Genomic DNA, 13,726 nt, shown 5'->3' with positions numbered 1-13,726 from the left:
CACTTACCCTTTCGTCCACTAAGACAATAAATAGACCTCCTCCTCCCTCTTTCTAGGGTTAGCAAAGGATTAGCTCATATTTGTGTGAGAGCTTTGCTCATCCACTTGGTTACTTCTCCATTGGAGTTCACGACCTCTTAGGAGAAGATCCCCCAAGCGGATTCAAGACCCGTTTACTAGAATACCCCCTCAAGACCTCCTCATGAAGAACTACTGCCACTTGTATCTTCCTTTCTTGTATTTGAATCGTGTATCTCTTTGTGTTTCAAGGATCCAGCATATGTGTGACCGGATCTTGTTGGTTGAGTGTTTTCTCTTGTGTTTCCTCTCGTGTTCCTCGTATTATTCTTAGGATCCCGTCCAATCGTGAAAGATCGGGCATCTAGGGTTCTACCCTACATCATCTTGGTATCATGAGCCACGTTGATCACGTATTTGGAGCCCCTACCCTTTGTTTTCTACCTTGATTTTGTTGTGTTCTTCCCCAATTTAGAAAATCCCCACCAAAAATAGCCCCAAAGTTTTTTGTGATTTGTTGGTGTGATGAAGTTTTGTTGGATTTGATCCATGGATTTGCTTTTCCACAAGTGGATCTAGCTTTTGCCCATCATCTCCACCATTTCCATTCACAAAATCGCCTGGATTTGACCATTTTCGCCATCTCCACCTCGAAAACCCGAGCTCATCCCGTGCTCGAAACCGCCCAGGCACCGGACGTGCGACGACTTCCGGTCATACGACCACCATCGGACGTCCGATGTTACCTGATGAAATGGAATATTTCAGTTCGGCCACCACCACCTCTCCACTTTCCACAACCACCTACGTACTCCCATACCTCCACTGCTTTCCGCAAGCACCACCTTCGCTTAACCGCTACCACCTCCGACAATTTTGACCCGTTTTGGTCTTTGAGCTTTGAGTTGCGGTTTCCATTTCCTAACGCGTTTCAGCTACTTAGGGACGGTTCAACAACGACAACACTGCCGCTCATATTCATCATCGACATCGACCGCTACATAATTTTGACAGCTCGACTGTAAGTAAGAACAGTAACTTCTATATCATCTTGGTATCATGGTATGTTTTCATGATACATTCCTTGCCATTGCATTGATAACCACCATAGCCCAACTTTGCGTACCTTGCCCATCAAGACTAGCCTTTGAGTATTGTCGCAACGTGACTTGTGCACATTAGTGATCATACTTACTATATCATACATACCATATCATTGTGGTGCATATCTTGGTATCATCTTTTGTGTCACAAAGTTTTCATCGCATATACACAATTGCTATCTTGGTTCGTGAAGTTTTGCATGAGAAACGAGCTCAAAAGAGAAAGAGCCAAACAAGCTTTTAAGAAAAAGGGAAAGATAAGCAAAGAGCTTATAAACAAGAACCATAGCATCACACTACATTAAGATTGTCATACTCGATCATCTTGGATCATATCACCAGAATACCATACATATAGCATATATACTTGGGATAGAAGTCGTTGCATTTTGGCCTAGTAGGTTGTGCACAAGTTTCATATCCGCCTATTGTGCAATCGTGCTAGCGTCTCTCCAGTGTTGTGCAACAAGAGCATTTCTGTGGATTCCACATTTTGTCTCATTCCTTGGTTGCACGACCCCACTTATCTATTTGCGTGTGTGTTTCCGTGTACCATACCTTGCTATTGGTCTACTTGTTGCATTTGCAAATTAGTGAATCTTTTCCAACATTATTGAGGCTCACTAACAGTTGCATCAAATTTTGTGTCACCATCCTAACCGAGCTCCACCGTAAGCTTTTACTTGTGTAGGTGTGAAAACTGACAAGAATTGGTACCAATTGTGCTATTTCCTTGTTCCACATTTGAGTGATCATTGATCCATCTTCAACATCGGTCAAGGTACATTTGGTATAAGTTCTTCTCTTTCTCCCTCTCACATATTTGCTTGGAATGATGGATAGGCCAAGTTCTTCTACCAACCCACTCTTCATGGAGCAAGAAGATGACATGTCATCCTATGTCACCAAGAGCCACCTCTTCGGTGTACAAAGAGTTTTACATCAAGAACAACAAGCGATGAGAGATTAGTTCGACAACAAGTTTGACACACACAAACAAGAGAATGATGCAAGAATGGACGCGATTCGTGCCTAGATGGTCAACCGCCATTCCACCACTTCATCCTACTCAAGGCGGAGCCGCTCAAATCGTCACTCTGGCGACACCCTCTCCGGCTCAAGTACACGGACATCAAACACTCTGTTGAGCCGCGCGCCAAGACCGTCAAGCTAACCGCAATCCTCTTCATGGCAACCATCCACAAGAGCAATTCGACGAGCAAGCACATCGTCAACGTCAACGTCACCAAGAGGAAGAGCGAGCGCGCCAACACCAAGACGAACAAGACTCTGAAGCACTCCGTCACCAACAACAACAGCGTGAAGCCCAAGCACTTGAGGCGCGACGTGCACTACATGACACAAGTCACGCCATTGCCGACTGCAATGGTCAAATGCGCGAGCAACAAGAAGCATTTCGCGAGGAAGTCCAAGAGAGGATTTATCAATCACGTGTGCTTCGTCAAGTTCTGTCGGGGATATACCCCGCGGTGTAACCCGCCGGATGTATGACCCGACTGGATCTTGGCGACTCATTGGCGACCCGCTCGGACCTGGCGGTTTACGACTCATTGGAGACCTGGCGGGCGGGTCAAATAGATGACAAGGCCCAAGGCCCAGAAGGCCGGCTTATGCTATGGTGGGCCGGCATAAGAGGAAAGGCATAAGGAGATTTCCCTTAAGGGGGCAAGACTAGGATTCCGCTTGTTATAGAATATTTTAGTCCTACTAGGACTCCACATGTAACCCGCCCCTCCAACTTATATAAGGAGGGGCAGAGCACCCAAAAAGAGGAGGAAAATAATCTTGAAGGCTAGACACAACTAAAGGGGAGCTGGCTTACGCGGCGACTCCCTCATGAGCATAATGAGACCTAGCCACAAACAACATGTAGGGCTATTACCGGATGATTCCCGGGGCCCGAAGCTATCTAAACTCTTCTCTTGTTTGTTGATCCGCCCCGCCTCTCTCGTCCCGATCAACCTCTCTCAAGCTACAACATAGATGCGTTGGCCTCACGAGTAAGTCCTCACACTAGGACACCTGCCGTGACAAATCCATGATAGTTGGCACCCACCGTGGGGCTCGCGTACGATGGCGTTGAGTTCTTGAAGGGATCTTATCTATGGTTTGAGAAGTTAGCAATTTTCCGGCTCAAACCGGCATGGGAAATTCACATCAACTATAAGTTCGTCAGTCAAGATTGACGAAGTGTTCTGCGGCAGCAGGGCATGAGATTAAGACTATTTTGAGTTATCTGTGCATGCCGTCGTCGTGTTATACGATGGACCGAGATCGACAAAGGTTCAAGAGAATTTCGATGGCTTGCTGGGTGCTGTATCCAGCGATCAGTCCAATCGCAATTTCCGCCGAGACGTCTAAGTGCTAGGAACGAAAGCCACTTTGAGTCACGGCGGCTTAAGTTTTTTTTGCCAAAGACAATTATAAACCGGAAACAGACAAAGACATGGATTCGCCCTCACGTGAAGAAATCAATTACGATCTGGAAGTGGATACAGAGTTGACCCGGGTTCCTTGCTGCCTCCCTTGGACGGCGTGGCCTCTGAGCCGCCGTGGTCGATCCCCCCGTGGCTTGCCCCTGCGGCCTCTTCGCTCTGCCCTCCACCGGAGCATCACCGGTCCGCTCCTCCATTGTGGATTTGCCGGGGCCCTCCAAGCCGTATCCACTTCTGAGGCCACCGTGCGCTGCTCCGAGTGGCCACCGCTGCTCTAACCTGTTGCTCGAGCCCCGACCTCCGCAATCCCCGTGCCAGCTCCGCGCCTCCTTTGTGGTTTACCTCCTCCGAGCCGCTCGACCTGCCCGCACCACCCGCTGCCATTGCCGCGTCTCACTCCGGTGTTGAGCCTCCCGTTTTCTACTGCGAGCCTCTGTTGCTGCATCTTGCTCTCGCCTTGAGTCGTCTCACTGCCGGTTTTCTCGGCCGCACACGAGCTAGCACCCGCGGTTCTAGTCCGCGGCGTCGAGCCGCCGTCGACCGTGCCAGGCCAATCTCGCCGCTGCCCCGAGCCACCTTAATGAGCCATGCGGCGCCTCGTGCCTCCGCCTCCGTTTCACCCTTGCGGAGAGCCGCCCCGCGCCGACCGGCCTGGAGCCGCTACTGCAAGCCACCACGCCAATCGGCCTGAAGTCGCCGCTGCCACCTTACCTCCTGATGAAGTTGCCTCCTGTCCGGGTTGCCATGAACCTCACCGGCCTCTTCCGCACTCGTCCGCATTGGGACCTGTCCCTAGTACCCTTGCCCTTGCTGAGTCATCTGCGCCCGTGAGTCGCCTTCTATGTTGCGGTGTAATCCATCTCGACCCGCCCCTGTTGTCCCTTGCCTTGAGACGGTGGCTTGTTTTTGTCGCTAAGGCCTATTGTCAAACAACAGAAACTGAAGATAAACTGCAACAAACCGAAGGACCAAAATATGCTCTTTTCCATAATGGAATCTAATATTTTAGAAACGGAAGGGTATACATGCTGGAGAAACAGCTCCATCAGGTTAATGATGCCAGGAAGTTTCTGGTGCTCAAGTTAAATTACTGCTGAGGTGGGGGTTTCTAAAAATTTACGTCCACAAACATTCTGCTTCAACTCAATTGACTACTGAAGAAACGCAAGTTTCAGTTTCAGCGGATACAGAAAACATACTTTGCTATGGGGTTTTTCCTGCTGGTAATTTGAGCTCAGGGATTTTCGGGTGTGTTGAAGGGCCCAACCTCACTTGCACCTCCGTCCCCGGGTTCACTGGTTCCCCACCGCTCCAGTAGTTAGTGCTGGCCAGAAGAGAAAAAGAAAGTAAAGAAAGGAAAAACGAGCAGGGTACTATTGTTACTTTACCATTTACAGCAATGAGGAGATAAAATCTGCCCAAAATCACGTCAACGATGCCAGGCGATTTGACCCACCGCTGGGCTGCTGGATGCTATCCGTAATTCCAACTGTGGATTTATCTGTATATTGAAACTTGGTCTGCTTCGTCTCTGTTTATCTAACAAAAAATGCCAGGTGATATCCATCCAAGTTTATCAAACATATTGTTTTCATCAAAGAACAATTACTCTTGTCTATGGTAACTTTTCACAGGACTATTATTCATTACAAAGGTGTCGCAAAGGGGCATGCACCAATATTATTTTTGCACTAGCGTGTTCGTGCCATGCTACTGGATGAATACATGCGCAAGTCGCCGCTTCCGCTACATCAACACGACGCGGCTGGATCGCCCGTCCACGCGGCTTACCGTGCCTGCAATTGATTTGCCCGTCCGCACCGGCTTACAACGCCGCGACCGGCTCATCTATCTGCTCTTGCGGCCGACTCAGCCGCGATTGATTGCAGCTTCACCGTGGTAATCATCAACTCCGCGGTGGATAAGTTTTAGCCTAACATATCAGGTGAAATCCATCTAGTATATTTTTATATTATATATTGCTTTCTTTAAAAGAGCAATTACTCTAGCTTGCAAGTTCTCCAATGCAGGACAAGTTGTCTACTGCAAAAGGGACTATTATATCTCTGAGTTGTCGAATGGCTCATATTGGTTTTTATCACGGTCAAGTATGAAGAATCTCAAGCCAACCCCTCGAGTCGTCTTGAGACTCGGGGGCTACAATGACATGACTCCACAGAATTGGCCTTTTTCAGTGAATTCAAGAACTCCGGGTCATTGGAGGGAAAAATAACCCGATCCCGGAGGCTGCTGTTATATTGATGAAAATTTAAAGGCTGTCAGAAAATTTCTTGGCTCAAAATGAAGATTCCGGTTTAAAATCCGGTATAAGAGAAATATGTCTCTCACAAAGCATTGAATCTCTCAATATCCGGTTTAAAATCCAGCTCAAGGGAAATCTATCTCCGACAAAGCTTTGAAGCTCTCAATATCTGGTTTAAAATCCCGGCTCAAGAAGAATTCATCTCTCGCAAGTTCGAGTTCTCAGGAAAAATTGAAGGATGCCAAAGAGAACTTGTTGTCATGATGCGCGGTTCAAACATGGGTGTCCTGTCTTATTGGCTTATCATTATTGATCACTTGGGGCTTCCTGCTTGTATTCAAAGCATAGCTGTGAATATCCCTCTTGATCGACACACTGCCAAAACTTATGGTCACTTGGGGGCTTCCTGCTTGTATTCGAAGCATAGCTGTGAATATCCCTCTTGATCGGCGCAATGCCATCACTTGGGGGCTTCCTGCTCGTATTCGAAGCATAGCTGTGAATATCCCTCTTGATCGGCGCAATGCCAAAACTTATGGTCACTTGGGGGCTTCCTGCTCGTATTTGAAGCATAACTGTGAATATCCCTCTTGATCGGCGCAATGCCAAAACTTATGGTCACTTGGGGGCTTCCTGCTCGTATACGAAGCCTAGCTATGGATATCCCTCTTGATTGGCTCAATGCCACAAACCACTTGGGGGCTTCCTGCTCGTATTCGAAGCATAACTGTGAATATCCCTTTTGATCGGCTCAATGCCACAAACCACTTGGGGACTTCCTGCTCATTAAGCATTGCTGCGAAATAACCCTTTTGGTCCGGCTCATACACCATGATTACAAAGCACGTGGGGGCTTCCTGTTCAAACATAGGTGTATTCACCAAAGAGAACATAGCTTACTACCCTCGTGAGCTGGCTTTGGACTATAAGTCGCCAGTGTATGATGATCTTATATACTTGAAGCGTTGTGCTCTAAGTTTTGGGATATTACCCCTTGCTGCATGCGGTGTTGTAAGCCGGCAGTACAAATCAATTGAACAGGGCATTGAGATCTCAATCTTTGGGTTGCAATCCTTACTGCACAGGTATGATAAGCCGGCATAGTGCGTAAATATCACATGTATGATATTTTGTTATGATTATATAAGGTTATGATTAAACTGGCCTGGCTTTGGACATTAAGTCGCCAGTATATTTTGGATTGTGCCATTGGAATCATGCACTTATAAATCATTGGATTATTACCTTCACTGGGATGGCAATGTAAGCCGACAGTATAAATCAATCCTACAGGTATGTTTTCCTGGCAATATGAATATGCGAGGTTTGACAACCCGCCCTGGCTTTTGACTTTAAGTCGCTAGTGTGTTTAGGCTTGAATGGCGTTGATGCTAATCTTTTCCATAATTGCATAAGATTATATTATGTTTGGGGTTGTTACTCGCCCTCTCTTTTGATGCTAAGTCGCCAGGGCATATTTGTTTTAACTCTGCAGGATTTGTAGAGCTATGACTTACATAAATTATTAAGTTCAAGCCCATCATCAAAAATTGAAATTGGTGTTTCAAAAGGGTTATCAATTATTGATTTTCACAAAGGCTATAAACTGCCGGGTTACAAAAATTCTGGTTTACAATGAATGCGCATTAAGTCGCTATCGGCCAAGAGCCGCCGGGTATTTAAACTCCGGATTTACTTGTCAACCGATGAGGTATTCAAATCTTTAATAGCCAAAATTGGCTGGATTTTCATGATGATATTGAATGATTAAGGTTTTCATACCGGGTTATATTACTCAAATCTTGAATAGCCAACATGGCTGGATTTTTCAAAGTCAATAACCAGTATTATGATTGAGGTTTTCAAAGTCGCTTCAGCGCAATGGCTATTATTTTATCAATTGATATGATTTATTCTGCAATGGAATAAATAGTCGAGTCGCTGCAGGCTTACGACCCGACACTTGGGGGCTACATTATTCAGATTGATATGACGTCAAATACGCAAGTCCCATGTCACTGCCAGCATGCACCATGGTACTTGGGGGCTAATGCAAGGTCATTTTTACTTACCTTATTGAAGACCCGACTCATCACATTGTAATGAGTCGGCCCTTGGGGGCTACCAGTTGCTCCTGTAAAAAATTCAAGGTACGCAATTGGTAGAGTACAAAGCTCTTAACCTTGTGGATGTGGGTTCGAGCCCCATGGTGAGGATTACATCATATGATGTTATTTTCAATGAAGTATATATTAAGTCCCAGCTCAATATTATCTTACTGAGCCGGCCCTTGGGTGCTGTACGTTGTTGTTGAGGTCTACATGATCATATCTACAAAGTCCCTGCTCATTATGGCATAATGACCCGGCCCTTGGGGGCTACACTTGTTGAAGTTTTTATGAGCATAAGGCAATTACAAGTCCCAGGTTGTTGCAAGCATGATAACTCGGCACTTGGGGGCTACATATGTGGAATATTCAGTTTTGACCAGTGACTGAAATGAACAACCTGGATTTCTTCAAGGTTGCAACATTTATATTGAAGCAAGTCTTAAGCTGTTACTATGCTCCCTTCTTAAGACTTGGGGGCTACAGGTGATATGCATACAAGGGAGGAATAACTTCAAATTCTCAGTTTTGAGCAAATCAGGTATTATATTATTATCTGAGAAATATGCAAATTTTATGACTCGGCATCACCATAAGATTAACCCGGCATCAGCAACAATTACATGACCCGACATCATTTGTTTATAACCCAACAATTTTGGCAATCATAAATCGGGAAGATCTACATCTTTAAGCCGGTTGAGTATCAGTTGAATATTTCAAGACCAATATTTTTGTCAAGTCAGAGAATTGAAGGCCGCCACAAATGGATTATTTCTTATAATATTTCTCTACAAGAGCCAATGTCAGCAAATTGATTATGAAGCTGGCCTATTCACCCAGATTTTTCAGAAGAAGTGCCAGGATTTTTTGCATTGGAAAAGTTTGAACATATCTGTTAAAGGAGATTTGCTATGAGATCATGGACACGCATCCAGGATGAAATGACAAGGACTTAAGGGTGATCAGGTGTCGGTTCAGGAAAATATTTAACCCAGAGCACAACCTATCAAATTTGTTCTTGTGTTTATTGTGTAGGATCAGTTTAACATGGATAAATCCAAATTAAACCGGGGGCTAATGTCGGGGATATACCCCGCAGTGTAACCCGCCGGATGTATGACCCGACTGGAGCTTGGTGACTCACTGGCGACCCGCTCGGACCTGGCGGTTTACGACTCATTGGAGACCCGGCGGGCGGGTCAAATAGATGACAAGGCCGAAGGCCCAGAAGGCCGGCTCATGCTATGGTGGGCCGGCTTAAGAGTAAAGGCAATAGGAGTTTTCCCTTAAGGGGGCAAGACTACGATTCCGCTTGTTATAGAATAGTCCTAGTCCTACTAGGACTCCACATGTAACCCGCCCCTCCAACTTATATATGGAGGGGCAGGGCACCCCAAGAGAGGAGGAAAATAATCTCGAAGGCTATACACAACTAAAGTGAAGCCGGCTTACGCAACGACTCCCTCATGATCATAATGAGACCTAGCCACAAACATCATGTAGGGCTATTACCGGATGATGTTTCCCGGGGCCCGAAGTTGTCTAAACTCTTGTCTTGTGTGTTGATCCGCCCTGCGTCTCTCGTCCCGATCAACCTCTCTCAAGCTATCACATAGATGCGTTGGCCTCATGACTAAGTCCTCACACTAGGACATCTGCCGTGACAAATCCATGACAAGTTCCTCAAGCTTCTCCACAAGCTCGAGAGCTCCTCCACAACCTCAATATCATCAAGAGCATGATGACTACAAAAATCCTCCACGCCAAGAGCAATATGAGATTGGCATTCCTCCACATCAAGGGCATCATCATCACCCTCGACCCAATCACAATGAAGAGCAATGCCACGGCAAGCTCAAGTTCACCATGCCCAAATTCCATGGAAGCAATGATCCTGAAGAGTACCTTTCATGGGCATTGAAGGTCGACAAGATCTTTCGTTTGCACAACTATGAGGAAGAGAAGAAGATCACTATGGCATCACTTGAGTTCCAAGACTATGTGGGAGGAAATGAAAGATGTCATGCGCGCACGCTTTGTGCCCACCTATTACAACCGCGATCTCTTCAAGAAACTCCAACTCCTCAAGCAAGGAACAAAGAGCGTTGAAGAATACTACAAGGAAATGGAGATTGCCATGATAAGAGCCAATGTCACGGAAGATGATGAGGAAACCATGGCCCGTTTCTTGAATGGCCTCAATCATCCTATCAAGAAGATTGCAGACTTCCAACACTACTACAACCTCATTGAGCTCGTGCATCAAGCTACCAAAGTGGACTGCCAAGTACAAGATGACTTCAAGTATGCCTAGTACTCTTCCAAGAGCTACGGCTTCTCCAACACCCAAGCTTCAACAACTCCAACAACTTCTACCTCAACCAAGCCATCTACAAGCAATGGGGACAAGTCAAGTTACAAGAAAACTTCGACAACCTCAAGTCGTCCTCCTAGTACAAGCCACTTCAAGCCGCACGCTTCATCATCTACTCCAACTGACGAGACCTTCAAGACAAGTTCCATTAAGTGTTTCACATGCGGCGACCGAGGCCACAAGCCATTTGAGTGTACCAACAAGCACACCATGATCCTCAACAACGATGAAACCTATGACTCCATGAGGGAAGAGGAGATAGAAGCCCTTGAGCAAGTGGCCATGCACCAGCGCGTGAACAGAGATGAAGATGATCAAGTCTTTTGTGATGAGGATTTGAGCCCCGCTCTCGTTGTCTCCAAAGTCTTGACTCTTCAACATCAACAAGACGAAGACCAAAGATGCCACATCTTCTACACCAAGGCCGGCATCAATGGAAGGTCCGTCAAGGTCATCATTGATGGAGGGAGTTGTCACAACTTGGCAAGTGAAGAACTATGCTCCTAGCTCCAATTGGTCAAGGTGAAGCACCCACACCCCTACAAGGTTCAATGGCTAAGCGATTCCGACACTATCCAAGTCGAGCATATGATGCAAGTTTCTTTCAAGATAGGAGCATATGAAGACAATTTGGAGTGTGATGTCATCCCTATGTCTGTTTGCCACCTCCTTCTTGGTCGACCATGGCAATTTGACCAAGGTGTCACCCACAATGGGCGTACCAATCACTATAGATTCAAGATGAAAGGAAAGGAGTATGTGCTACGACCTATGTCTCCAAGTCAAGTGATCACTGACAAGCACCATCCATCATGGAGAAAAGAGTGAGAGAGTGTCACCCAAAAGATAGTGAGCACCACAAGCCAAAATTGAGTGCCTTCACGATGAGCGACAAGAAAAACGTAGTCCTATTTGCCCCCAAAAGTGAGATGAGAGAAATGTGTCAGAACCCATCAAGTGTTATGCACTATGTCCTTGTGTGCAAGGACGAGGCACCAAAAACTAACACCTCTCACGATCTACCTTTCGTGTTGTCTTCTCTTTTGCAGGAATTCCAAGATGTTTTCCCCGACGAGCTACCTCTGGGTCTACCTCCACTACGAGGCATTAAACATCGAATCGACCTTACCCATGAAGCACCTCTAGCTAACAAGGCTCCCTACCGTGTCAACCCTGAGGATACTAAGGAGATCGAACGGCAAGTACAACAACTCATCGACAACGGTCATGTATGTGAAATCTTGAGCCCTTGTGTCGTTCCGGTCATTCTTATTCCAAAGAAAGATGGTAGTTATCGCATGTGTTCCGATTGTCGTCCCATCAATGCTATCACCGTTAGATATCGTTACCCTATTCCACGCTTAGATGACATGCTTGATGAGCTTAGCGGATCCACCATTTTATCTAAGATTGATCTTAAGAGTCGCTACTATCAAATACGCATCCAAGAAGGTGATGAATGGAAAACCACATTTAAGACCAAATTTGGCTTATATGAATGGATTGTTATGCCAATGGGTTTATCCGAAGCACCCGGTACTTTCATGTGAGTCATGCACTTTGTTCTTCGTCCCTATATTGGTGTATTTGTTGTGGTCTATTTTGATGATATTCTTGTCTTTAGCAAATCCCTCAAAGATCATGTCACCCATCTTAGAACCATGTTGCAAGCCCTTAGGAAAGAGCACCTTTATGCTAATATGGACAAATGCCTTTTTGGTGTTGATAAGCTTATTTTCTTGGGTTTCGTTGTGTCTTCTAAGGGTGTTCATGTAGATGAACCTAAGATCAATGCTATTAAAACTTGGCCCCAACCAACCAACTTGCAACAAGCGCGTAGTTTTCTTGGTTTAGCCGGTTTCTATGGTCAATTTGTGAAGGATTTTAGCGCGATTGCTTCACCTTTGCATTCCTTGAGTAAGAAAAATGCGCCTTTTGTTTGGGGACCATCCCAAGATACCGCATTTAATGAGCTTAAGAATTTGCTTACTCATGCTCCCATGCGTGCATTACCCAACTTTGACAAACCTTTTGAAATTCATTGTGATGCTAGTGGTAATGGCATAGGAGGTGTGTTAACGCAAGAATAGCGCCCCATAGCATACTTTAGTGAGAAACTCTGGAGTGCAACTCAATTATCCCATCTATGACAAAGATCTATATGCTTTAGTGCGGGTTTTGCGTGAATGGGAACATTATCTTCGCCCTCACGAATTTATCATTCATACCGATCATGAAACGATTAAGTACTTAAAGGGTGAAACTAAGTTGAACAAGCGTCATGCTAAATGGAGTGAATTCATTGAGTCTTTTCCTTATGTCATCAAGTACATGAAAGGTAAGGAAAATGTAGTGGTGGATGCTCTTTCCCGCATATGCATGCTAGTCACTAAACTTGAATTGAATGTCATTGGCTTTGAGCACATCAAAGACTTGTATGCGCATGATCCTACTTTTTCTATTCCTTATGCTAAGTGTTTGACGCATACATCTTGGGAACGATATTACATAAAGGATGATTATCTTATGAGAGCTAACAAACTTTGCATTCCCGAGTCTTCTCTTCGTCTGCTCCTTTTGCAAGAGGCTCGTGGAGGCGGACTCATGGGACACTTTAGACATGACAAGACATTCACTCCGCTCTCCAAGAACTATTTTTGGCCCAAGATGTTCTGTGACATCTCACGCTTCACCAACCGATGCTCTACATGTCGCAAAGCTAAGTCAAAAGCTCAATCCCATGGTCTTTACATGCCCCTTCCTATTCCTTATCAACCTTGGGAAGACATTAGCATGGACTTTGTACTTGGCTTTCCTAGAACTCAAAATGGAAAGGATTCTGTTTTTGTTGTTGTAGACCGATTCTCTAAGATGGCTCATTTTATCCCATGCAACAAGATAGACGATGCTTCACATATTGCAAATCTTTTTTGTAGGGAAATCTTGCGCCTCCATGGAGTACCAAAAACGATTGTCTCGGACCGCGACGTCAAGTTCTTGAGCTTCTTTTGGAAGACTCTATGCGCCAAGCTCGGAATCAAGCTCTTGTTCTCTTCGGCATAGCATCCTCAAACCGATGGCCAAATGGAGGTGATGAACCGAACACTCTCCACTCTACTACGCGTGTTGATCAAGAGGAACATCATGGAGTGGGAGGAGTGCCTACGTATCACCAAGTACGCCTACAACCGTGCAAGACACTCCAGAACCGGAAAGTACCCCTTCGAGGTTGTCTACGGCTTCAATCCGTTGTCCCCATTGGACATTATTCCTCTTGCAATACAAGAGTGCACCAACATGGACGTGAGTGCACGATCAAGCTACCTCAAGAAGATGCATGAAGATACAAGGCACACCATCGAGCGCCAACTACAACGACTCGCGACCAAGCTCAACATCAA

This window comes from Triticum aestivum, chromosome 1B (assembly GCF_018294505.1).
Source record: "Triticum aestivum cultivar Chinese Spring chromosome 1B, IWGSC CS RefSeq v2.1, whole genome shotgun sequence".
Lineage (NCBI taxonomy): Eukaryota > Viridiplantae > Streptophyta > Magnoliopsida > Poales > Poaceae > Triticum > Triticum aestivum.
The sequence above is the reverse complement of the archived record's forward strand: the minus strand, read 5'-3'. Positions refer to the sequence as shown.